At 42.3% G+C, this 26,191-nt stretch overlaps 1 protein-coding gene across 4 annotated transcripts in view; it reads left to right on the forward strand.

The window, feature by feature from the left end:
• Positions 1 to 2,570: 2,570 nt before the first annotated feature.
• Positions 2,571 to 26,191, forward strand: part of ncoa2 (nuclear receptor coactivator 2) — a 133,312-nt gene continuing 109,691 nt past the window's right edge. For 2 of the 4 annotated variants that reach the window (XM_088919173.1, XM_088919177.1), the window contains exon 1: positions 11,085 to 11,137. The gene's annotated coding sequence lies outside the window, so the exon portion shown is untranslated. Of the gene's footprint in view, positions 2,643 to 11,081; positions 11,138 to 26,191 lie in introns of those variants that run through there. The other 2 variants (XM_088919174.1, XM_088919176.1) reach the window with 2 other exon arrangements.

Genomic DNA, 26,191 nt, shown 5'->3' on the forward strand with positions numbered 1-26,191 from the left:
TGTGGCTGATGCTGTGAGTTCCATCTAGATCTTAAGAGATTTGTTCTTCTGTTATCTCAAATCTATGGTTGTTCTTTGTTCTTGCCAACCACTTGATAATGTTCTGTTATGCGAACAAATGATCCTCAGTAAAGAAATGGCAACTCCGCCTTCAACCATGTTGATGGTTCTTGAGCGCAATTCACAATTTCCAGTGCTCTGCAGTCATTCAGACCAAATCTACATATTGTAAATGTGCATCCACTCCTGAACATGTTCAGTTAGGGAGGTGCAAAGCAATAAGTGCAGGGAAGCTTATTTCCACACTTTGCCAGCAGCCATAATGCCCTGTAGCTCAGCAGGTGTGAGCCTGGTCAGGACCTGGATGGGAGACCTCCTGGGAAAGCTGCTGGAAGAGGTGTTAGTGTGGCCAGCAGGGGGTGCTCATCCTGCAGTATGTGGGGATCCTAATGGCCCAGTATAGTGAGGGGGGCACTATACTGTAAAAAGGCGATGTCCATTCTGATAAAATGGACATCGCCTTTCTCAGAAAGAGGGGTGTTACCGAAGTATTCTGGCCAAATTTCCCAATGGCCTTTACCAATCATGGCCTCCTAATAGTCCCTATCACTCTGCTCTCCTCCCCACTGAGAGCTGGTGTGTAGTGAGTGTACTGGCGCACTATGGCTGCTGTCACATCATCCAGGTGGGGCAGCACATTGATGGTGATGGAGGGGCGTCCCCATTACCTGTAAAGCGCTTTGAGTGGAGTGTCCAGAAAAGCTCTGTATACAGTTAAGTGTAAGGGAATTATTACTGAAAAATAGAAAGGAGAACACCTGAAGAAGGCTCAATAGCCCGAATGTGTTTTTCTTTCTACTTTTTCTTTGACTCCTGAACACGTTTTAAATAGTAATGGTGTCAAATAATCTAAGATCCCATTAAGTTAGTAAACAATCATCTATTGGTTTGGCATGGGACAAGTTCATTAAAGTTAATTTCTACTTGTCTTAGTCATGAGGGTGTGGTGATTTTTTTGCACTGTTTTAATCAATTGGGTGGCTTTGCTGCGCTGAATCAGCTCATTGGTGAGAGTTGACTGGGCACAGATGATGGGGTGATTTCCCAGTTTTTCACGCTCTCTGGGGTGTTCACAGCTAGCGATTTGCAGCGATTGTTGCGGGTCTGTAAACGATAACCCATAATCAGGGAGTACACGAGCCAAGACACCTCAGCAAGATCATCATCATCATCTTGCTCCGTCTCTGTCCTCACCTGCGCACTATGGATTCCACTGCAGGGTCGCTATGACATGCAGGTCGTGGTTAGCAGGCCAGATGAGCACATGCAGTAGATTCCCAGTGCTCATCAAACCAACAGAATGAGGGAGTCTGCGACAGGTCAGCCGCACTTCGATTTGAATGAGTTTTTCTCTGAGTTTATTTTGACGCCAAATTAGAAGTGAAACACACAACTAGTCTAATTTATGGTCCGTAACAGTACCCAGTTCCATTGATTCTGATGGAAAAGACTCCCGCAGGTAAAATGGACAAGGTTTGCTGTCCCTAACTTCCATAATTTATTTGTTCTTTTGGGGGAAAATTCCCTTATATCCATCGTTTATTGTGTGTTGTGTGACTTGGTGGTATTGATAAATGACTGATTTTATTCAGACATTTATTACATGGCACTGACTCCTAAACATCACATTTTAATAAGCTATAGGCCATTGGTACAGTCTTTGTGTTCTCATTTAAAGAAATTTCCAGGGTGTTGTCTCGAAATAAGGCTAAACACACTTTTACTTTTCTAATCCTTTACCATGGCTGGAGGTAAATTTAATAAATTAAACACAGAGATGTCACCTTGCTGTGATTGTTCCGCTTAGTCTTACATACAGTAAGACAATGAATATTGGGTGTGAATGAAAAAATCAATCGATTAATTTAGGAACTGTCTACGAACGGGAGACTGGAGCCACAGTCGGCGTCATTTAATTTTTTATATTGCTTAGTTTAAAGGAATATATAACACAACGCCTTTGTCGTATCAATGCTGAATGCGATGCTGATGACAAATACCTTGAAAACGCGTGCTATTGTCTCAAATGTTTAATCTGATGTGGAACCGATATGGACATCATTTAATGTGGTCTCTGTTCACAGAACAACGCGTCGAACCGAGTGGTGGAGCTGTAGCTCACACTCGCTCCCTCGTGTTACCGCTCGACGCGTATAATATGTCAATAAACTGAGTTCTGGTTTCTTTTTGAGCCTTTTTTGTTTCGCCGCCTGCTGAGTTGAGGACTTCGTCTGACTAAAATTCCGGATCCAAAGTAGGCGCTGTAGTAAGACGGTTTTCATGGGGGTAACCTGCTGCTGAGCGCATGGCCGCTTCTGAATCCGACCCAAATCTCAGTCCTGGCGAGTTGGGAGAAAAAAAAAATCAAAGATTTCGTTAGCTGGCAGTCTTACTTAGACGACGGAGTCGTGCGTTTGTCCGTGCGACAAATATTTCAAAGCAAGGAGGTACCCTGATTTTGCCCTGCATGGACTACCTAACCCACGGCGAGAGGTCCTGCGACCATTTGCTCACGGGCGGTCCTGTGTCGGAAATCGCTGGAAGCCAGGGCTGATCTCGGACCGGAGCTTTGCCAGACAGAGGTGAGGTAACGAAGCCGGCGGGTTTTCGGACATTTATGAAATTGGTTGTGTTTTTTGACAGTCGCTGCGTTTATTTATACGTTATGACACCGGAATATTCCATTCGAGGATTAAAAAAAATGTATTTTGACTGTGCTCTTTAGTATTGCTAGTTTCTCGTTAGAGCCAGAATTCAGATAGATTCTGCAAGGTGCATTGTTATCTCTGCACTAGTTGTCTTGGAACACAGGATTACGATGTTTTTTTTTTAGATTTAGCGCTGGATAGGATACGGCTATTACCTTTCCAGGTCATATTTAATGGTGATTCTCCCACGTATTTTGTTGTCGATAAAACACATGAGCGACTTACAGAAGTGCTTTAATTATAGCGAAACGAAGTCTCCCCTGAGCACCGCGATCAGCCGAAAATGAGGACTTGCTAAAACAACTGACCTACATTGGAACAAGCTTCGGGTCCCCAACAAATAAACTAGCGTTCCGCATTTCCTTAAACGATCCGTACGTGTTCTTTAAACTGTTAATGCGTGGAGCACGGCAGGTTTTAATTACTTTCTGGTCATCTTTAAAAAGAATTCGGCATTTCCTGCAGGTATTCCCAAACAGAAATGGTGTGAAATTGCAAACATAGTTGAACCTACTTGTGATGATTAGAGTTACAGGTTAGACAAGAAGTGCTCGCATTACATTACTGTGATTTGGAATTGAACAGCTTTTTCTACAACTCGTGATTCCTCCCTATTTTACCTCGCGTTTGTTTGCTTTTGGGACTCTTGTGATTCACCTGCTGGGAACCACTTGCTTTTGTAGAAATTCCCCTCTCTGCGACAGTAATTCTCTTTATCGATTTCTGTTACTGGGGTGCCCAGCTGTCACTGATTTCCATAATTCACCGGGAACGTCTCACTCAGCTGGACCTGAGAGGGCACTCCAGCTCACCCAAAAATGGCTTAGACCACACGGTCACAAAGCTGAAGTGTACAGTTATAACATGTTTCTAGTGGGTTGTGAGAGTCCGAAACGAGCTACCCAGCAATGGTGTCAAAGCTGATCACAGTGGCGTCTTTCAAAAGACCTGATGAGAGCCTTGTGTCAGCGGACTACAAGCCTCCGAACGAGCTGAATGGTCCGATATCCTTGTGCTGTATTCTAGCTGAAGGAAAAAGTTGCAATATATTAACATTTCAGATTTCATGTGAAGTTTTTTTTTTTGGGCTCAAACTGGATGACGATTGCTTTTTTTTGTTTCCCCTTTTATTTTTAAACACGGTGCGTATTTCTGGGGCTTTTTGCCTGAGAAATTCTATTTCGGTTTCGCCAGATCACGAGTCTCCATAGTCGGCAGCCTTCATACTTCAGACGTCGTCTTAGTTTTACTGCCCTGGCCTTCCGCGAAGCTGCGCAGTTTTCATTTGGATCTCTTTGGTGTGGGCTACTGCTGTAAATCTTGCTGCACTTCCTAATTATGTACCTGCAGTTTCTATTGTCGGCTTATACAGTATGTGAAAGCTGCTCTTGTGTGACAAGTTCCCAGACAAATGTAAATATGGGTGTGCTGACTACAGTCAGAGCAGGATGTGTCTCAGTTCATAAACCTGTTTGTTGATTATGTTTTACGTGTCAGTAGTTTATTCACCACAGTTCTTATAATTTCCAATGATGATGTACACCTTTGGCCATCACAGGAAATGTACTGTAAAAAGGTCTTTATAGGACCTCTGTTCTCAGGAAGTGAACTATTCTTAAGGCAGTCCGTGGACAGGTGTGTATTCTGGCAGGTTTAGGAGATCAATTTAAAATCGGTGCCACTGTCCTCTGAGGGGTCCCACTGGTAAAGGCGCTTGCCTGAGCGCAGGCTGAACTCTGTGATTGCGGGTTCGAGTCTGAGACGTGTCACGAGCCAACTGTGCCTACCAGGCAGTTAGGGTGGGATGAGTTGGCCGGGGCTCTCTCGGACCTCACAGATACAGTAACCCGTGCGGCCTCCCCAGTGCCTGCAAGCATGTCAGTGAGGGAGGGCTGTTCTTCCAGTATGGGGCTGTGTAGCCAGTGATGTGTGAAATTACAAGTGTCTTGTACTGTAGGTGGGCTCTTGTAGTGTCTGGAAGAGTCTGCCTCCATGTCCTCTTTCTCCCTGGGGCGTGGTGGAGAGCTGAGACATGAAAATCGAAGCGTGTTGCATGATTGTAAGCAAAACAATGTGAAAAGTTAATCATTACAAAATGTCAGCATTTTACATGACCAAATTTTACACGCATTTTCTTGAAATCAGGGTTTAAATGTAAACTGCTAAACTCCTGTTTTTCTGCCCGTAATGGAATTGACTTCTCCTTTCTAAATTAATAAGCAATTTCTCCTCAAACAATGGCATAATCCAAAGTTTAGTATTTTTATTTTACTTTCAAGATGGTTATAGAAACCGGTCACAGACAAAGCAGTGTGTTGGCTGTATTAATTCCAGTGTTTTAGTTATAACATTGTAATGTACTGTATTTTTGCTAAGATTCTGGACGAGCTCTGTGTCAAAGGTCCTAATTCTTACACTTCTTGGTTTTACTTTCTTTTTCTCTTTCAGAATGATTTACAATTTTCTTAGAGGGAACTTGTTGTCATTTCCTTCTTTTAAGACAATTTCATTGCCTGGAATAAGGCTCAGCCAGTAATAGAATTAAGAAATCCAGTGACATGCCACATTGTTTTAATCTTTATCTTACTACATAAAAAGGAAAGCATATTGAATATCATAGTTTTAAAGGCAGTGGGGGATGCAAGTCAATGATTTATAGTCAGACTAACTGTGACAGAAGTTAAAGTTGGACCTTGTCTCTTTATTTTAATATTGATTGCGCAGTATTGCTCCATTGTCAAACTAGAATGCTTACAGCTTTCTGGTATTAGATTCCTTTTAGGACTTTCATCTGTTTGCTGTAGTATAAAGCCCAGTGCAGTGTTTTTTCACTTAGACCACAGCAAAACTTTTGCAGCGTGTTAGTATCTTTCTTGTACAAAGAAAGCAGTGCATTCATTAATTTTATTTCCAGTCATGTTATGTCTGCATGCTCATGAAACACATTTGTTACTGGAAAATAAGAAGAATTGTTTTATGTTTTATTTTCAACACCCAGGGAAGTTGATAGATCTGGATGTTTTGTCTCTCTGCAATCCAAGGTTCAGATTGCCTGTGGAGTGTGTAAAAACCGACTGCGGTAAACTGTGTCATAATCTGTACCGACATATGTGGCCACTAATTAAAAAAGTGCAATCTGAGCAGCCAGATCCTGGAACTGAATTTAGCATGTGCTTGTAAATACAACTTTTGGACATGTAATCTAAAAAGATAATTAAATCAGTTGACAACATTTTCTTCATATTTCTTTTCTCACTCCCTCTTGTTTGCCTCGGCTGTTTCCTGTAAACCCAAGGAATCAGAAACCACACATAACCCTGTGGTTTGCTGCCAGAATTGTTTGATGAAGTCACTGAGAATAGTTACTGCAGAAGATAGCCATTTGGTTTGTATTTTTACTGAAGGGGACTAGCAGGGGTCGCAACGAGTAAAATGTTGTTGCATGAACAGAAACGCAGTTTTTAACCCTGTTTACAAAATGCGGGGCTTTACCTAATGCAGGACATTATTTCGAAAGACCATAAAAATAGAGCAACAGAAAATGTAGCTCTGTTCATTTAAGCAGTAAAATGGGACAGCAGAATAACAGAGCAAGACCAAAGTTAATGTGTGAGGCAGAGGCAGAAAGAGAGAAACTGGGAAATGTGAGGAGACACTAGAAGGTGCTGCTCCTTGGGGCAGACGGCCTTAGAAAACTGGAGGATGTCGGTGTGTTCCGACCGCGGGTTCGGAAACCTGCTGTTTTATTGCTTCAGAAGCAGCAGGTCAGGTTAAAGGGGAAGAACCAGCCACAACAGAGCGCTGTGGAGTTCCTCAGCATATTGCTTTCTGGACAGTGATCGATATCCCTTTCCTCTGGGAAGGGTGATGCTGCTTACTGACCACAGATAGAATCCAGGAGCATTTCTGAGGAATCGTGACATCCTGCATGATGCTGCCCTGAATGCCTCGGGCAGTGATGTCTCAGATCCCAAAACTCACATTTTATGTTATTCTTCATGTTTTGTGTTGTAATTCATGTTTTTTTTCTGCCACAAAGTACCTCGTGTTCAGTGCTTGTTACTACCATCCTGCTTACCACTGGGCTTTTGGGAAACATATAGCATCAGATTATATAGCAAGAATACACCGCAGACCTGCTGAAGAGAATTTCCCAAATAACATGAATGTTCCTAGCAGGAACAGTATCTAGTTTTGAATTGGTGAGGAATGTCTGAGCCCTTCGATCACTGGAATGAACTCCTCACCTGCTCCACACGGATCAATGGAATTCTCCAGCTGGTTTACAGCATATGTGTTTCCCGTCTGTAAGGCCCTTGCCTGGATGTCTTCTTTATGAAGACCTGCCGCACTAGTGCCAGAAAAGGACATCACATCTCTGTTGCGGTGGTGTTGGCCTCTCTGTCAGGGCTGCTCTTTTCCCCTGATTTTCTTGTGGCAAAGCCCTTTCACTGCCAGAGACTTCGTTTTCAAGAAACCTGTCTCGATAAAGGGTGATCTGATTTAGGCTTACAAATCAAATCCGGAAATCTGCGATGACGTTTTTTCGGTAACGCTACTGTTCCTTGAAAAGTGTAAAACAAACTCGCTGCAAGCTCACAGATTCCAACTGTAAGCACTGACGGCACAGGTCTGTACTTAAGGACGCTGATTTTACTCACTACTAGACTATTGATTGAAAAATTCCCCTTTGTACTTCAGATCAGATTAAGTTGTAGCTGATATTTATGCGAGTAAAAACACAACGTTGCGCGGATTGTGGTTGAACTTTTATGTCTTTTTATATCACTAGAAGCCAGCGTGCTGTACAGTCGTCAGGGTGACTTGTGATTTCTGTATAGATCAGACAGTAAATAGGAAAGATGCACTGTGCACTCTCAAGCCTGTTTGGTAGCTAGTAACTGACTGATCCGAGGATCTTACCCAGCTGTTTCTTGAAGGATAACCGGACATTGGCTTTAGCCAGATTATTAAGTACTATTTTAGGCAGGTTCTCTTTGTTTTTCTTTTTCACCGTGTGTTCAGGCAAACCCAGACAATGAGATTGCAGTAGGGAGAAAACACTTATCGGGATGTTTGACTTCCCTCTGGGTTGAGGGATTATAGCCTTGGCATGTGAATGAGGACATCGGAGCCCCTCGTTCTAAACCAAAGGACTGCTAGTGGCACTGGGCATGACATGTGGGTATTGGCATGACTGGTACTAATTGGCGCCTTTAACAGTTCTGATTTCCTGTGTTGGCTTTTTTGTACTCAGCTCTTGGTTTCACAAACGGCTTTGCTAAAGCACCCCTTTCCTTCGCTATTTCCAGGAACTTGAGAACACAACTTTATGTAGTCTCTCCTCAACTTGTAAATCGAGAATTTGCTCCCTTATTTCTGACAATTAACTGCTCTTTACGAGTATAATGGGAATAATGTATCCAAAACTCCCTCAGTGAGCATTCCTCCTACCTACTACAAATTAATTCGGTCACATTTCAGCTGACACTCCTAAATGAGAGCAACTCTGAAACTCACTGTATAGTACGGTGATCATTTTTACACACCCTGTTCAACTTTTTTTAAATCCTGAAAGCAAAATTAACAGTAAGCCACAAATAGAAAATTGAAATCAATGAATAAGCCTGATTAGAGACTTATCAGGGCAGAAAGCTGTGCATTGGAGTTTTACATAAAACATTACAGAAGGTTGCACTTTCAACAATTTACATTCTGTTTAAAAAAGGACCACAATAACAAATAATCACAGAACTGTCCTGCAGTGTTTCCAGACACTTGTGAATTTGTATAAAATGTTATATGCTGTAGTAGATAACACTAATTAGGCATAACTACAGGAAGGAAAATAACATCATTATGAAATAAGGTCTTCAAATATAAGTATGTTACATCCTTCCGATAAGCAGAGTTATGCAAACAGTGATTTTAAAAATACAATGCTATGAAAATCATCCATGTATACTACAAAACAATGTTCTCAGAATAACTAGTTCTTATTTTGTTTTAGGCTGTTGTGATGAGCAACACTGATTCATGGTTCAGTTTTCATCTTTTGGACTCGTAGGCTATCGATTCATATTTTTGAGTGTTTGTTTAAACGATGAGGCCTGACGTGACAGATCTCTGAAGCCAAGTGATGGATTGGACCTCCGTACAAAACCAGTGTGCGACTGGTAATGGTGTTTAATCAGTAAGTGGCTCTGTTCCGTCTGGGATGGTATTTCCAAATCCGTACCCCAGTATGGTGACTGTACTGTTGGAGGTACCTTCTTTCAGAGCTGTCAAGCTGAGGTCTGGGCTGCTTGATCATTAAAAATGACAGGGCACTTTTTCGAAATAGCAGGAGTCTTAACCCTCCTGTCCTGGCTGAATTCCAGTACATTAAGCAAGTATTGGGCTTGCACAATCTGGTCTCCCTAAAGTTCCCCCTTAGTTCAACCAGTGAGGAAATGTCTCGCTTCTCTTTCTGATCTGTCCTGTAATGGGGCTGACTCCCACACAACAGCTAGGTGAGTGCTGTACTTCCCTGCTAATAGAGCAACTCCCCTCCTATCTGGGAAGTGCTTTGGAATTCAAATCTATATAACAATGGCAAGCAATATATTTTTTTTACTGAAACAATGCATTTGTAAGGTAAATATAAACACCCCATTCTGGAGGGCACACGACAGCAACAGCATCGTGTGAAACACGCTTGTCACCAAATGTTTTCCAGACAGCTGTTGGTATACCTGTCAAATAGTTTGAAATAAATTGTTATAAAATTGAGTCTTTCTATATAAATGGGAGCCTATTAGCTAGAATTTAAAACTAGTTAGAATTTGCCAGTGTCATTGCTTATTTGTATCTAATGTTTCTGCTTTGTTTTACTGGGAAGTACCTGGAGAGGAGGTGTCATGAAAGGCACTATAGAAAATAAAGATGTTGATGTTTTAACCAAAGTTTGTATACATAGCATAACAGGGCAAGCTACTGTATGTGGGGTATTTACTACTGGTTTGTATTGTATGCACACTCTGAGGAGTAATATGCACCTAGATCTTTTAATGTGATTATTTTAGTGACTTGTTTCTGTAGCAGATACCATAATAAGATGTGGTAGTTTGTGAAAGTTACTTCTCCTTACTTTAAGAAAGATTCCAGCTGCATGAATATGAATCAGATTATATGCCTCAACAGTTCAAGTAAATCCAGTAAAAGCATCTGTAGGTAAGCATTTATAGAATAGTCATGTACTGTTGATAATTCAGTTAACATAGGATAAAAATTACAATAAATTAAAGCAGAGTTTATAGACAAACTTTAGCTCAGTGAGCTAGCTAAATAAAAAATAGAAATATGTTTACAATTTTAGTTTTACATTCTTTGCCCCTCAAGCTATTATGGGAAACATATTAAAGACATTAAGTAGAGATATCTAAATAATTTAATATTTAATGCATCAACTTCTGCTATTTTTTGTTATAATAAATATAAGTAGCATATTTTCAATAAGTATGTACGTAGCAAGTACATTTTCTAAAATAGTATCATTATATATCAGAACATGACCTTGAGAAATAACAAATTCTAACTATTTTATACACATTTATAACTATTTTTCAACCAAGATTTTCTATTTCTCTATGCTTTGGAAAAGTGTTGTGGATATCCTTCAAAATTCACATTCCCAGAATCAAACTTAAAATACCTTTATTGCAAAAAAACAACAACAATTTAAAATGTGCCTTAAAACGTAATAATGGTTTTGTTAAAATCAAAGCTCGTTTGATAAACCAGAAACGGGTTAATTTTTTAAGCTGCCTATACCATACTTACTCATCAACTGAAAAGCGCGTACTAAAAACTTTTCACTAAATTTTTTTAACCCACGTCTACTGACTTTTTTTTCCCATAATGAAAGGGATTCTCCATCTTTTTCTGCGATTTCATCTAGTTTTCTGCAGTATCCCAAAGCCGCTACAATTTCATAACCTGCCGAGTTCTTTGTAACTTTCTTTAATATTATTTTACGTCGTGCACCGAGGATTATTCGTGCTCGTGTGGGTTTTTTTTTTTAAATTTCTGTTCAGATTTCGCTGCTCTCGGCTTGTTTTCCCCCCCCACTCGCCAACCGGGACTGTCTGATTCCACGAGGTCTCCTTTCTCTGATAGCGCTCGGCTATATCATCGCTTCGCCTGTTTGCTCGCTGCAAGCCGCTGTAGTAAATGAGTAGATAGTGGTGCCCGTAGTGTGTGTGTGTGAGGAGGAGGAGGAGGCGGTGGGGGGGGAAGCTGGCGAGATAAACAAGCAGCCAGTCATCAGCCAGCAGCTAGGAACATGGCGGCCGCGGAGCAAGCTACGGTGCTGTTTCACAAACCCGAAGGTCAGAGCCGGACATAACATGCGGGGTTTGAGAGGATTCCAGTTACGGTGAAGTTTGCAAAGGGGGTGCTGCTAAGTGTGCCCTTTTAATATCGCGGAATTTTCTTTTCTCTCTTGTAATTTGGAGAAAAAAAAAAAGAAATCTGAGAGGGATCCCTATCTCAGTTGTGTGGCGGCGGCGGCGGCGGCGGCGGCTGCTGCTGCTGCTGCGTTGCTGTGTGTGAGTTTTTTTTCCCCTTTCCCTGTGTCACTTTGGTTCCGGAGCTTGAGGTGCAAAATGCTGGCGTGATGGGACTGGCGGGGGAGGCTAGCGTTGGGAGCGCACGCAGACTGCTGTGGGTCTCCGTAGTAAGACGTCTTTTCATTGTTTTGGCGAGACTTGCTTATGTTTGCTTATCCGCTTATGGGTTTTTTTTTTGGAGGTGGTGGTGATGGTGGTGGGTGGGGGGGGTAGAGTGATACAGAAGTTTAACTGGGTTACATTTTCACCGAGCGAGATGGTGGCAATGAGACCCACACAGCAGCGGTGCTCCTGCGGTATTCTCCTTTCGCTTGACGTTATGCAACAGTCAGGCTGGGTTTCGGAAGATCTTGCCGGAGGGCTGGGAGTCATGTCGAAGTTGTAGCTGGGAGCACGGGAGTCGGGAATATGCAGAATTCCCCAGGATCTGGAACGGTGCCTCTTCTAGAACGGGACGGAGACAATTGTGTTGAGAACGCAGTTTCGGCGAGACGGCTTCTCTAGCGAGTTAGGTTATTAATTATCTTACACGACCGAAAGGGAAAAACAAAACCATACGCGTTAGGAAAGCGGCTTTGACGTGCTCAACTTCTCCTGTGATTTTAAACCCCCTCTATTTACTCCTCACTCTCGACGGGGGTGACGTGAACCTGTTTTTTTTAAAAAGCCCGAAATGACAGGAAGACGTTGGCGTTTGACGGACAGATTTACTGTCCACTCGCTGCAGAGCTGCTAAGCCGTGACGTGCCCGGCCGTGTTTTGTTCGGTGCCTTGATCGCCGAGTTTCAGTTTTGCCTTCCTCCGGCTGATGCTCGGTTTTTCTTTTTTTTTTCCGTTCTGCTGTCACTTTTGGCGAAGCTGTGTTTTCCACCTGTGCTGCTAGATGTCAGGGGGACGTCACGTTCCCCGGAAATGTCGAGGTCTTGTGGTTTTTGAGTGGATGGTTATTAAAAAAAAAAATGAGTTGTGTCAACGAACTTCAGCTGCGTGTTTCGTGACTCTTTAGCTGCAGCAGGGGAGGTTAACATCAAGGGGTTGCTGCTTTTCAGCATTTTTTTGTGCTTTGATCAGAGGCAAAACTAATCAGGTATTGTTCAGTTGCAGAAAAGTTACAAAAGCTCGTTTGGTTTTTGTTTCGTACAAGCATCGCAAGAAAAACACCGTTTCAGCAGTTGACTTTTCGCGTACTACTGAACTTTCAGTGACATGGAGCGCGGACACTTTTCAACAGACGCTGTATTTGATTTTTTTTTGTAGTGTATATATATAATTTTTTATTTTAGAAATTACGCTAATTAGGTGATGAGCGAAGGCCGGCCGGAAATTCACGGGGGATACAAATTTTCATAGGATACTTAAGAGTCTGTCCTCCGGGGCTTGTTTGTGAGTCTCGCTCATCTATCCACTCACGAAGATAGGGAGCGAGAATTTATTGGACGAAATCAGCCAGATGTTTTATTCGACTCACCCAGCAGTGGGTAGAGGGGTACTATTCCTGAGGTGCGTAAGGTGCCCGGCAATCTCTTTCTTATTATCGGACGATCGAAACCACGGACTCTTGTTTTTTGTTTAAGTATAATTTAAAATTTATTGTGGCAATCTCAGAAGCGGACCACCCTTCCGTTTTCGATATTTTTAAATTCCAATAAAATGACAAAAAAAAAACAACCCACACACCCCCTCGCCATTAGAATTGAAAAGGCTGGAAGCAACACAAGCTGAAATTGGGTTTCGGCTGACAAAGAAAATGGGGTTTTCTACAGCATCTCCAACGCGGCGTGTCGGAGTGCGTACTGAGGGTTAACGAGTGATTTTACAGGATGTGAGACGACAGGTTCTTAGATCGGTCTGCTTGGGACGTGTTATGTAGAAATACACACACCCTTCGCATCTCCACACAGTAATTGTCTGACTTGGGCGTTTCTGGTCTCCAAAGAGAGCCTTTTGCATGAGAGGTAAACTGGAAACTTTTGTGCGATTAGTCAGGATTTCTGTCCTCCATAGAGAATCCCTGTGCTGTACAAACCCAGGTGCGATTTCAGGGACGGGTTTTTATATGGCCGTGCAGTGGGTTTCACTTTCTGCGTGCGATTTGGAAGTGGGGCAGTGCTGAAGATTAACTATCTCGACTGACAGCAGGTCGCAGGGAGTATAGGAGCTACCGTGCAGACAGTTCAGCAGTGTAATAAAGATGGTTTTATTGCCTTTCCTGTAACTTGTCTTAATCTGCATGTAGGATTTCGTTGAGTTTTGTTTCCCGTGTTTTGTGTGCATGCAACACTGTACATCTGTACATTAATAATATGAAATCAAAGTGGACTTAGGTAAATGTGTATTTGAATATGTTTTTGCTGCATGTCGCTCGTGCGTAGTGTTTGAGATATTAAAAGCATAGGCACACAAGCTCGTGCCTGTAATTCTTGAGTCATATTGTATACTAAACCTGTTCTAAAAATGTGTCCCCTAGTCATAACTACTACATTTCTCCTTTTCTCCTTGCTGTGCGGTTTAGGTGGCATCATGAAAGAAAGCAATGTTTCCTTTAGAAAAGGAGTAGTGTCCGTGATCATTGGTATTTTCCCAAATGTTTCAGTAGAGACCCCACAAAATACTGTTGTCAAAGTAAAGTGTGTGAGTTGTGCACCACATTTAATCATTTGTAAATCTGAAACATTTTACTGCCGTGTCCTGTCTCCTCTGAAGAGCTGGTTGCATAAGAGATTGGTGAGCCCATGAAGCAGTGAAAACGGCTGTTCAGGTCAGCGTTTCCTTGTGAGGGGATAGTTGAGACCCATGGTGTGAAAACACAAGAGCAACGTTTTCCCTGAGTAAGGAACTAAGTGAATTGATTTCTGATGTTTCAGAGGTGGGATGTGTGAAGCTACCAAAAGAAAGGGCTGCATTCAAATAGTATACTAACTTTTCATCTTAAATCTGTCGTCTATGGTCTGTTTTAAAGGCACACATTTTGTGCAACAACACATTTCATTTTTTCCAAGCACGCAAGCCCAGCAAGTCAGTAATAACCTCCACTGTGCATTGAAAGTAACTGCTACTATCTGTTCCTTTCACACTAATCTGCACAGCTGAAATATAGGGGGTTTCACCCTGCCCTAACTCTTCACCTCTTATTAGTTCGCTGTACAGGCCTTGTACATTTTTGCAGTTCCACAATCTTTGTAGTAAAATATTGAATTTTAGCCATCTACTCCTGTGTGTATAAAACCAGTGAGCTTGTTTAATGACTAAGGAAGAAAAAAACACAAACGTGTATTGTTTGTTCTGTGGAGCAATACAGTGATTTGAGTAGAATCCTGATTTTTGATTCATTTGAATCATTCTTTGAATTATGAAAAATGAACACTTTTTATTTGAATTACAGCTCATCTTAATGGCTTTTATTGCAATATCTGCAGCCCTTGATCTGGTCATCTCGTGGGAGAGGGAATGAAGAGGGATTTTTTTTGCATTTAGATACTGTGTGTTTTTTTATGCTTTATTTGATCCATGGTTAACCAGGGCGAATTGTGGATTTAAGCAAATAGCCTCTTCAGAAGGTTTTTTTTCCCCTCAAGTGATTTTCAGAGATTACCGCATAGAGAAAAGGCTGTAAGCAAGACATGAAATTAACAAAAATGAATGAAGGGGAGTTGGTTAGGATTAGTGATCTTATTAAAAAGTCAACTTTTGAGGTCACGTGTTAAGAAAAACAAAAAGCCGGAATTTCTTGATCCATGTTTCCTTGAATTATGTGTTTTTTTATTTGATTATATAAAGAAACCAGCTAAAACTGAAGACTGGTATTCATCATCTCTCCTGAAAAATACTGTGGAGTACAGACCTGTGCCTGACCTTTGGATATGCTGCAGTATTTGTCTTAGATTTGATTGCTCAATCTCATGTTGAAGGAGTCCGGTTTTACTGTATTGCAGAGATCTTTGTGCTGTAAATTCTTCAATCCCAGAAGGAAAATCAAGCTCTCTAAACTAAAGAAAATCAATACTTTCTCCTTTTTAATTGAGATTGATGATTCCATATAAACAAATGCTTGCCCGAGCTTGTGAATGGTATGGAGGTCAGCAGTAGTTCAGATGAGGCCCTACGTCATCAGGAAACATATGAAGTCCATTTATAACGGTGCACTTGTAAAAAGGCTGGAGCTAGCTGCAGCTCTCTCACTATTACAGAGGGCACCCATCGGTTTGTCTTTTCAGATGCCCAGTTCTTTGTAAAAGAAAAGCTGATGTTTTTGGAAGCAGGGCCAATCACTTGGCACAGTATTTGTCGCCGATATTTCATACCAATAAAATATGGTATTGAGACGGAGGAATTCTAAAACAAAAAACCAGTAAACGACGCATTGATGCTGTTCAGCCCGGCTCATTGTTTTATGTCAAGTAACCATCATAGGAGGGTTTAAAGCTCTTGTTATGTACAGATGTTACATCCTCTCTTTGAGGAACTTTTTTACTTGGGTTTTAAATTTTAATCATTTTCAATTATCTTCACTGTGGAAATATCAGAAGACCTTATAAAAGTGCTTTTTTCATTGTAATTATTTGCAGAAGGACTGCAAAATCACTGCCCAGTTTCAAGTTTGCCAGATGGGTGCATTTGTTAAAAAAATAACATTTGGTAGATGTGGTCATCACTGGAATAACAAATAGTTGAAGAAATACATTGAGCATTTCTGTGAGGATTTTGTTGACTTTGTATTTCAGGCAAAGAACATAAGTCAGTGTGAAGTGGGCTAATACTCTCATTTAGAATGGCTGTAAATTTGTTTTAGGATTTAAATGCTGTTCCCCCCTTTTTAGTAAAGAAATACCAACCAGGAATAAATAGTCTGTAATTATTGAACACTATTAGTCAAGCTTTGGTTTTATTCCTAACCTGATTTTAACTGTGGCATCTTTGGCCTTTCAGACACGTTTAAAATCTACATCATGGAAAACGAGATTCCAATTTTTTTTCCAGGTCAGCAGCACCCATGGGTTATGTTGGTGTCGTCTGTATGAATTTTCAGTAAATACAAAATTCATGTGGTCATGATGGCTTTAACAGTTGATTGATGTTGGGGTACAGAAAGTAAACAATCCATGGTCTCATTCTTCAGAACACGGTTTCATGCAAACAGCTAAACTTGGTCTGTGTACACCTGCCCGGTGCAAGCTGTGAACTGTACTGTACTCTTCTCAGAGAGAAGACCCTGGATTGAGTTACAAGATGGCATGCCCCTTCAGAACGTGCTTGCCTGCAGTGCTGTACTCCTCTGTAGTTCACTTGTTTTCACACAGTGCCAGTGTTGAACATCTGTTTGCAGCAACATTTTATAAGAAAATACAACCTTTTATGTGGGAAATGCACAGGACTTGCACAGAATATGTGGTTTTATCCTGCCGTTACCCAGTTGTGAAGAAGGCGACGTGCGCTGTTCTTTTTTTAGTCTTGATGTTGCAGTGCATTCTTTATCGGAGCAGTCTCCCGTCTGCAAGTGATTCCCCTGTTCAGTCAGCCGCTGCTCACAGCTGAATCCACTTGTGTGCATTGCTCTCTTTTTTTTCCAGCAGATAGCTGCTGCATTCATGTATTCCTGGGAACCGGCTGAAGAGAATGTTTTTCTGTTACTTTGACACTGTTCCTGGAGGTTCACATTATGGAGACAATGCAGAACAGACGTGATAGAAGCAGACACAGTAACCAGGTCCCTTTTAAGAGGTCTGTAATTGCCCTTTGCTTAACCATCCCTTGTGAGATGGAGGCATGAAGTGTCTGCCTGTGGCTTTACTAAGTATGGTGGCATTTCTGCAATATGCAGGTTGTGGCAGAAAATCAAGCACAGTGCCTGTCCACCACCTGCAGCAGCAGCACTGACCATCCGAGAGCTGCGTCCGAGGCTCCTGGGCTCAGTCATTACACATGTCCTGGATTCCAGGCTCATAGCTGAAGGACCTGTCCTGTGGGCATGGAGGAGGCCTTAACTGGAATTCTTTATTTCTTGGTTGCATTTTTTTTAGATGTCTCATCATATCGACAGTTTCAGTAAATTCAAGGGGAAGATCTAGGCTAGATTCTCATAATGCATTTTTTTTGCCCTCTAAATTAAGAGCTTTCCATTGCATGTAGTGTACGAAGGTGCAAATACAGAGCATCAAAAGAGATCTGTTCCTGTGTGCATGTATATTTTGGATAAAGTATATAATTCTAGATGGTAAATATTTTTGGTGTCATTGTAAGTAATTCATGGTAGACTGCAATACACTTAAGTGACTTATTGTGGCGTAAAGCACCAAGTTCCTTTATTAGTAATAGCTGATTGGTGACAGGTATTGGGACGATTTAACCTGTTGAATGTGAAGCCTAAGGAAACGCAAGAAAGACACAGAAAGGAACCAACATGTCCTGGTTTTGCTGAGAACAGTGCACTGTGCCTTTCTGTTTTGGTTGTTCAGAGAGAGACTGTTTGTGGTTGCAGCGTCTTGCCAGATTAGAAACTGTTTTCAGTCGAAGGCGGTGAGTCATGTCACCTGCCCAAGATCAGTGGAGAGGTCCAAGTGTGCTGGTCTAGCCAGGAGTGTCTAGTCGATACAGAACTCCCACTTGCAGTGATTGATGCGTGGTGCTACATTGACCGAGTCTGTTTACCAAGGCCTTCCGGTGGCCTTATTTTGATGTGAGAACATTTTAGCAGGTGGGCGAATGTCCTCATGCTGCTTGTTGTTGTTGCTGCAAGATCCTTCTTGTGAGTTGAGAGAGTAATTGTGCTGGTGTGGAGACCCCATCAAGCATCCGCTGGGACAAAGTGTGGCATCTAGGGCTCGAGATCGGTGAAGAGGGGTGTGCTCGTCTGGGCTCAGCGAGTGTACATGGTGCTAGCCTGGGTCTTTCACCCTAGAATACATGTTGATCAAGCCTCTCCATGACCAATATTAATCGGCAATTTTCCTTTTAATAGCTGTAATATATATAATATCATAGTGCAAAAAATATCAGTGCACTTGCTACAAAAAGATTTTTCTGATGGCTTTGAGTTTCATGCAGTTATAGATTAAAATGTCTTTTGATGGTGATTGTCTTCATTTGCACTGCAGTATGTTTACACAGCTCCTTGCTGCTGCTGTTCGGAAATGGATTAGAGGAGGTTTTAGAAGAGAAGGAGCCAGTGCTCCTCTTTCACCAACACATCAGCAGTTCTGATGTACGTTTTGTTGTAGTTGTGCTCAGGCTACCAACCAGTATATATATATATTATACTGTTACATAGTTTACATACTTTATTACACCAGAGTTTGCTTTGCATAAGGTGATATTTTGTGTTAAAATAGTTACCTAAAATTCTAAGTCACTTATAAGCCTTGTTTTTAATGACACTAGCTCTTAACAACATAACATGCATAACCTCTGTATAATGCCTTGCTAAGAAACGTTTAGGACAATAAACTAGGAACGTATTACCTGTTAAAGCTGTGATTTATTATCTGCTAATAAATGTGTACCCTCCAGGTTTAGTTTTTGAGGCCTGTATTAGCCATTTACTAGAACTCCACAAGCTGTGTTGATTTGCATGACTGTGTTTCAAGAATAAAGTAGTAGTACGTGGCTTACAGTGTCTGTAAGCTCCCAATAAAAGCTAATTGATTTCATCTGTGGTTGAGACAGGTAGGGACCTCAGCCCTACCCTTTTGTGTGCTTGTGTTTCACAAGAGCTTGCATTTGCCGCAGCTGTGTGAAGTGACGACAGTCCAGCGTCCTGCCTGTCCTGTCTCTCCGAGAGGCAGGTTTCTGTGGCTTAGTGACAATGATCTAAATGTGGTAAATCCTCCAGAGGTTTCCTCGGCCACGTGACTGGGACACATCTCTCTCTCCCGTCTAACGGTTTGGCTTGTTCAGATGCAAATTGCACTGCTGTGCTGTGTTATTTCGCTTGTATTCTGCATAGAGTTATTTTTCCCCTGTGTTTGCACGGCAATCAACATTCAGTTAATATATTAAAATTCACGTTTCTGTTATGAGGCTTGCTTAAACTTAATCTAGTGACTTTTTAAAGACAAAAGTGTAAGTGCCTTGCCACGTTGTTAGTTTATAACTGGAGCCGTAGTGACACTTCAATTAGTGGTTCGTGTTGTATAATTAACTTGACATGCAAAGGAATATGTTTGAGAATTTTGTAAAACCGAGACCATGATATTGAAATTATAATCAAGAGCAGAGCAGTTTTATGTAATCTCTCAATGTCACACTTTATAGTTCATAATGGGAATCAGGGTATTATTAATATTCCCCCGTGATTAATATTGGCGTGCACTCTAGGAGTTTCATTAGTTAGTCTGTGCATTGAGTTAAAAGAACTCATGAAAATCTTTTCTGAGCTAGAAAATGGCCGTAGTGATTGCCTCAGATAAATTTACTGTATAATCTCAGTGTATTCTGCGAAATGTGCTTCAGTTTTTGCAGAAACAAAAAATAATCAGAAATCAAAAAAATATATTTGAGGACCTCCTGGTCCAGCAGCCTCCTGGTTTTCCTGGGAGGTCTCCCCCCAATATTGATCAAGACCAGCCATCCTGGCCTTCTGAGATGTCCCTACAGCAGGCTACACAGTGGGAATACTGCTGTTTGACTTGTTTGCTTCTATAATGTGCCTGCTGCTGGTGTGGTGTATTGGGAAACGGCACAGTACAATTTTTAAAGAATACTGGTTCTTATCAGTTAATGCTGTCCTCCCAGATTTGCAGGAAAGGATATAGCAAGCAACTAGGGTTTCTACCTGTGGTGACTGGGGAGAACAATCCTTTGGGAAATTAGCAATCCCTTTTATCTAAATATATTGGTATATTGAATAACTTGTAAAACAGTGTCCAAAGTATGTATAAAGAGAGTTAAAGCTTTGCTAGTTTTGTGTGCCTGTTACCTGTGTAGTTTTAGTTGCCCCTTTTTTTAAAACTGGCTTTTCCCCAGTTTGTGCTGTTAATAATTAGCCTGATTTGCTGAGGTATGAGATCATTGCAGTTTGATGCTTTGAAAGCAGGAAAGAGTAAAATGCAAACTTTTGGGAACTATTTTTTTGGGCCCTGGAAGTGACTGACAACTGAATTCTGATGTTTTCTACCCGAAATGATAAAGAAAACACTTGTACAGGTTAAAAGAAGCATCCCAGCTAAGAGAGATTTTCGTGTGCTAATATATTTTATCCGGATGAGACACACGTATGCATAAATCTGAGTTTCCAGCCTTTTGGAGCCCGGGATTGTAATTTGCTGTCTAACCCGGAGAGGCATTTTGGACGTTGAGTTACTTCAATCTGTCGTTTATGGTAGAATAGCACTCTGCTGATTGAATGCTCAACTGAAATGGAACTTCAGCCCTGAACTTCGTGGCCATTCTGGTTAACTGGTTGTAATTTCTTTGGGCTGAAGTGGCTGAAAGTGTAACCCAGCTACCAATCAGCAGCACAGACCAAAAGAAAACATTTGTAGAAATCCAGCATCCTTCACATCATAACAGATTAGCATGTGTGGCCACTTGAATGCTGAAAGGAGCCGAGAAGAGTCTTAAAAAGCAATCACACCCACGATCCCCAGCACTTGGGGATAATTTAATTATGCTATCAGCAGTGTGTTGACTTGCTTGGCTTTATAGTAGGCTTTCCATACTCTGGTGTGTGAGATGAGGGAACCTGATTTTGGGATCCTGTTGTTATGGAAACTGGTTTGATAGACTTGTTGTTCTGGTGACTGATGAGATGGGGTATAATGACCACTTATCTCCAGTGAAGAGGAACAATAAAAGCATTTCTCTATTATGCCTGAACCTTTAGAGGGCGTATCTGCAAGGCGCAAGTGTTTAAAGCACTGATGTTTCCAAGCACACAGCCAGGTTCGAGTTGACTTTGTTATCATGTTTAGGATTCCTACATCAGAAACCGTGTGGTAGCCACAGCAGAGAGATTTTGCGTTGTGCCATAGCCGGTGTGCAATCTGGTGTAATTTTGCATGTCGTCACAGATTTTTCAAAATGCTTTTGTGGAGCAGTGTGCTCACGGTGACACACAAAGCCGAAAGGACCTGGTGTAATGGCAGTGAGGCTGCCAGAGTGAATGCTGAGCGAGGCAGGACTGTTTTTCATCTGCAGCCCTTTGCCCTCCGTGTTTGATCTCACTTCTTCAATCGGAATGCCCTGCAGATGCTTGCTTGCTTTGGTGCTTTCCGTACTTGTGAGCGGAGAGGGAATTTGGAAGTGTTAAGCTATCGCTTTGGACTTGTTGCAAATGTGTGTAAGAGAAGAGGTCCCCAAGGTGAGATGTGGTACTCGGTGCTGAGGTTCCTGTGTGTTGCTACAGGGTTGTCCTCTCTGGGCAGATGGGTTTAAAATATAGCCAGGGCTATTGGAGATAATAAAATGCCTGCCATCTAACAGGTTAGCAAGGATGTTTGTTGCTTCTTAACCAAGAGTTTTCAGTGTGTGTCCAGGTATGACTTACCGGAGTGAATCTTTTTATTTCTTCCGCAGTTTAAATTGTTCTTGGAATTGCATAGTAGCTGCAGTACAGCTCTGATTACAATATCCCTCTAAAAAGGGAAGGAGCTTATGGCTTGTTCCTAAAATGCAGCATGTACAGTATATGGCTCTTAAATCATCTTCATTTGGAATCAGTTATAACGTAACAAATCAAATCTTTTGTTGCGTCTCTGCAGTTTCTTTACTGCTGTGTCATAACCACAGAGCCTCTCACTACAATGAAACGATTTTGAAAGTTGCAGTAGCCCATAAGAGAGAACTGTCAGGGAAAAATCCTTATCGTTTTACCGCTGCTTTTCATTTGTGTGTGTGGTTCTGTGACTTTTTTGGATTTGTGACGTCAGCAGCCATCCTTTGGCAAGACAGTGTCTCGGGCACCATCAGCAGGGTTCTGATGCGGTGCTTGTGAGAAGGGAAGCTGAGAGCGGTGCAGGACACTGATGGGCACTGCAGTCTTCAAGTCACTTCTTATTCTCCAAGGTTGCTCTGGATGTGATTCACGTATTCACTCATTCATCATCTCTGGTCATTGGTGATTGTCAGGTGAAGGTGATTTGCACTTCATGCACCAGTTTATTTTTTTTTTGCAAAATAGTGTTTGATTAGGTGCACTGCAGCTAATTTTGAGTTTCCTTAACTGAATCCGCAGGTCTGATTGGGGCCTTGCAGATGGGCAGCAGGACAGCTCGGGGGTCCCGGCTTGTGTTCCGGCCTTGGGTGCGTGTCTGTGTGGGTTCTGCTTGTTCTTCCTGTGTTTGTGTAGGTTTTCTCTGGGTACTCTGGTTTCTCCCCTCAGTCTGGGCGTGTAGGCTAGGTTCATCGCTGGCTCGGGGTCACCCCCTAGCTTTGAGGAGCAGAAGCGGGGACCCCCCCCCCCCCATTCCCCAAGAGGCATTGCTCAGATGGGCCACTTCCAAGCGGAGCAAGCGACCGGGGAATAGAGCAGCAGCACTGCTCGCTCCGGGTGTCTCCGAAGGCCCCCCCCCCCCTCCGGAGGGCCGGAGACGTGGGCGGGGAGGTGCAGGAGGCGTTTCCTCCGCGGATGCGGGAGGTGGGCAGGACGGAGCCCCCCCCCCCCCCCCCCCCCCCCGCACGTGCTCGGCGGCGGCAGTGGCACTGGGGTGCCAGTCAAGGGGAGGAGCAGCAGTGATCTGGGAGGGCTGGTTACCCACCAGGTTGTTGGGGCGTGCCTGTCCGACAGGCGGTCGATTCTCTCGCTCTCCCGCTTCGTGTGCGCTGGGCTGGAACGTGCGCGGGAGTCTTTCTGGGCTGTTTGCTTTGCTGAAGGGATAGAGATTTCACAAGGCTGCCTTACACAGGACTCGTACCCGTCACCCGTTAAAGAAAGCTTTAGCAATCCCAAGTCTTCACAGAGCTGTTAACCATAGTGGTGTGCAGTCCCCAGCCCTTTGGTACAGCTTAACACCGTACGGGGGATTGTATGGTGAAAAGAGGAACTGTTGGCAGTTTATACCAGTGCAGTGAAGGCCTACTGAGAAAATAATGGAAACTTCAACTGTAATGATCACAGATTTTATGCTAGGAATCATCTTCAACAGCAGGGGTTGTTTAAAATAGGAATAGAAGTGCAAGTGCTTTCCGAGAAATGTTTTCTTGCCGTTGGACTGTTAAAGGGGCTGCTCTAACTAACTTGGAGCAGTCATATCAAGGTACGGGAGCAGTATTCCAGAAAAAAATAATGGTGGAAATCTAGACAAGTAGTTAGAAGCCGCTGTTAAAAACACAATAGGAAAAGTGTTGAAAGGATTTTAGATTCACTTTCTCACTTCAGGGATATTTGCTGTGTTGTAGAAATTCGGGACTTGAACAAATGTTTTCACTCACTGAATTGTTGAAACACTACGTTGCTGTGAATGGCATGTAAGAATTAGCCAAAGGACCTTGCGTTAGAGGAAACCAATCAGAATTTCAGAGCCTGAGCCCATCTGCCGTTTTGCCCTTAGCATTAAAAATGACTTTTCACTTTAGTTCACAGTGGTGTCGCCACCTTTTTCACTCACATGTGGAAAGGCACTTTCACTTGGTGTTTATTGTGCTTTATAGTATCACTCCCATTATTGTCACTAGGACTGCTACTCAATGAACATTGCTTTATAGTTAAATTAGCCCCCAGGCACATTGATTTCTCCTACCCCAGCTAGGAAGCCCTATAAATGTATGTGAAAGCAGTTATCACAGGACACAATACATGATAGTAGCAGAGAAAATTGTTAGTGTTGTCACAGTGTCAACACTTTTAGAAAATGCATGTACAGTCGTGACAAAGAAAGTACACCCTCTTTCAATTCTATGGTTTTAAATATCAGGACATAACAAAAAATCATCTGGTCCTTACCAGATCCTAAAATTAGGTAAATCTAACCTGAGGTGACAAACAACACATAACAGATTCCACTATGTCGTTATTTATTTAACAAAAAATAAGCTAACATGCAGAAGCCACGTGTGGAAAAACTAAGTACACAACCATGATTCAGTAGCTTGTAGAACCACCTTTAGCAGCAATAACTTGAAGTAATCATTTTCTCTATGAGTTTCTCACATCGTTTTGGAGGAATTTTGGCCCACTCTTCTTTACAGCATTGCTTCAGTTCATTGATGTTTAAGGGCATTCATTTATGCACATTTCTCTTAAGGTCTTGCCACTGCATCTCAATGGGGTTGAGGTCTGGACTTTGACTTGGCCATTCCAACCCCTTGATTCTTTTCTTTTTCAGCCATCCAGTTGTAGACTTGCTGGTGTGCTTGGGATCGTTGTCCTGTTACATGGCCCAATTTCAGCCAAAGCTTTAGCTGTCGGAAGATGGCCTCACATTTGTCTCTAGAATACTTTGGTGTAAAGAGGAGTTCATGGTCGACTCGATGACTGCAAGGTGCCCAGGTCCTGTGGCTGCAAAACAAGCCCAAACCATCACCCCTCCATCACAGTGCTTGGTATGAGGTGTTTGTGGTGATACCCTGTGTTTGGTTTTCGCTGTGCATGATGACCAAACATCTCCACTTTGGTCTCGTCTGTCCAAAGGACATTGTTCCAGGAATCTTGTGGTTTGTTCAGATGCAACTTTGCAAACCTAAGCCGTGCTGCCATGTTCTTTTTGGTGAGAAGGGGCTTTCTCCTGGCTACCCTTCCATGAAAGCCATACTTGTTCAGTCTTTTTCTGATCGTACTGTCATGGGCTTTAACATTTAACATGTTCACCGAGGCCTGTAGATCCCTAGGTGTAGCTCTTGGGTTCTTTGAGATTTCTCTGGGCATTATACGGTCTGACCTTGGGGTGAATTTGCTGGGATGCCCACAGATTTGATAAGCAGCAACAGTTGCTTCTCCGAGTTCATTGCTGATGTCTTTTCTCCTTGGCATGGTGTTAACACACACCTGAATGCTCCAGGCCACCAAACTGCCAAACGTTCTGCTTTTATAGAACTGCTGATGATCAACTAATCAAGTGCATTTGATCAGCAGCACCTGCCTGCTAATTGCCTTCTTAATTCCCATGCAGTACTTAATTTTTCCCACATGGTTTCTGGATTTTGGCTTACTTTTTGTTGAATAAATAATGACATGGCGAAATCTGTTATGTGTTGCCTGTTATCTGAGGCTAGATCTGTCTAATTATAGAAGTTAGGTGAGGACCCTTCAATTATTATTTATGCCCTGATATGTAAAACCATTGAATTGAAAGAGGGTTTACTTTCTTTTTCACATGACTGTATGTGGTGGTTTGGGACAGTAACTAGTTTTTAATGCGGTACATCAATACAGATCTACAAACTTGTGTGTGATTTGTTTAAGAGTATTTAAAAATGCAGACTGATCTGCAGGATCTGATTGGGAAGGGAGATCATTCCACAGCTATGGAGCAACAGCACAGAAAGCTCAGTCTTCCAGGGTTAGAGCCTAATTTTGTGAAATGTAGGAAGGCCAGAGTCCAAAGAGCAAAAGTGACGTGCCGGTATACAGGGAGATAACACTTCAGTGATGTCGTCCGGTGTCAAACCATTTAAGTCCTTCAAAGGTGAGCAGCAGCATTTTAAATTCTCTACCCATAAGGAGCTAGTGCCAGGTAAAACTCCAGAGAGATGTTCCCGTTCTATTCAGGTTGTGAATAGTGGCCATCTTTGCCGAGTAGCAATAATATGCAGTTTGCACAGATTGTTTTTCGTCCGATAAGATTTAAACCATGACCTAACAATTCCAGTAATACCAACACCCCTCTGTAATCTGTTCAGCAAGATACGATCATAACAGTAAGGTAAGATCAAAGCCCAGCAGGA

The sequence above is a fragment of the Atractosteus spatula genome, chromosome 6, assembly GCF_055471065.1.
Source record: "Atractosteus spatula isolate fAtrSpa1 chromosome 6, fAtrSpa1.hap1, whole genome shotgun sequence".
In the NCBI taxonomy this organism is placed as follows: domain Eukaryota; kingdom Metazoa; phylum Chordata; class Actinopteri; order Semionotiformes; family Lepisosteidae; genus Atractosteus; species Atractosteus spatula.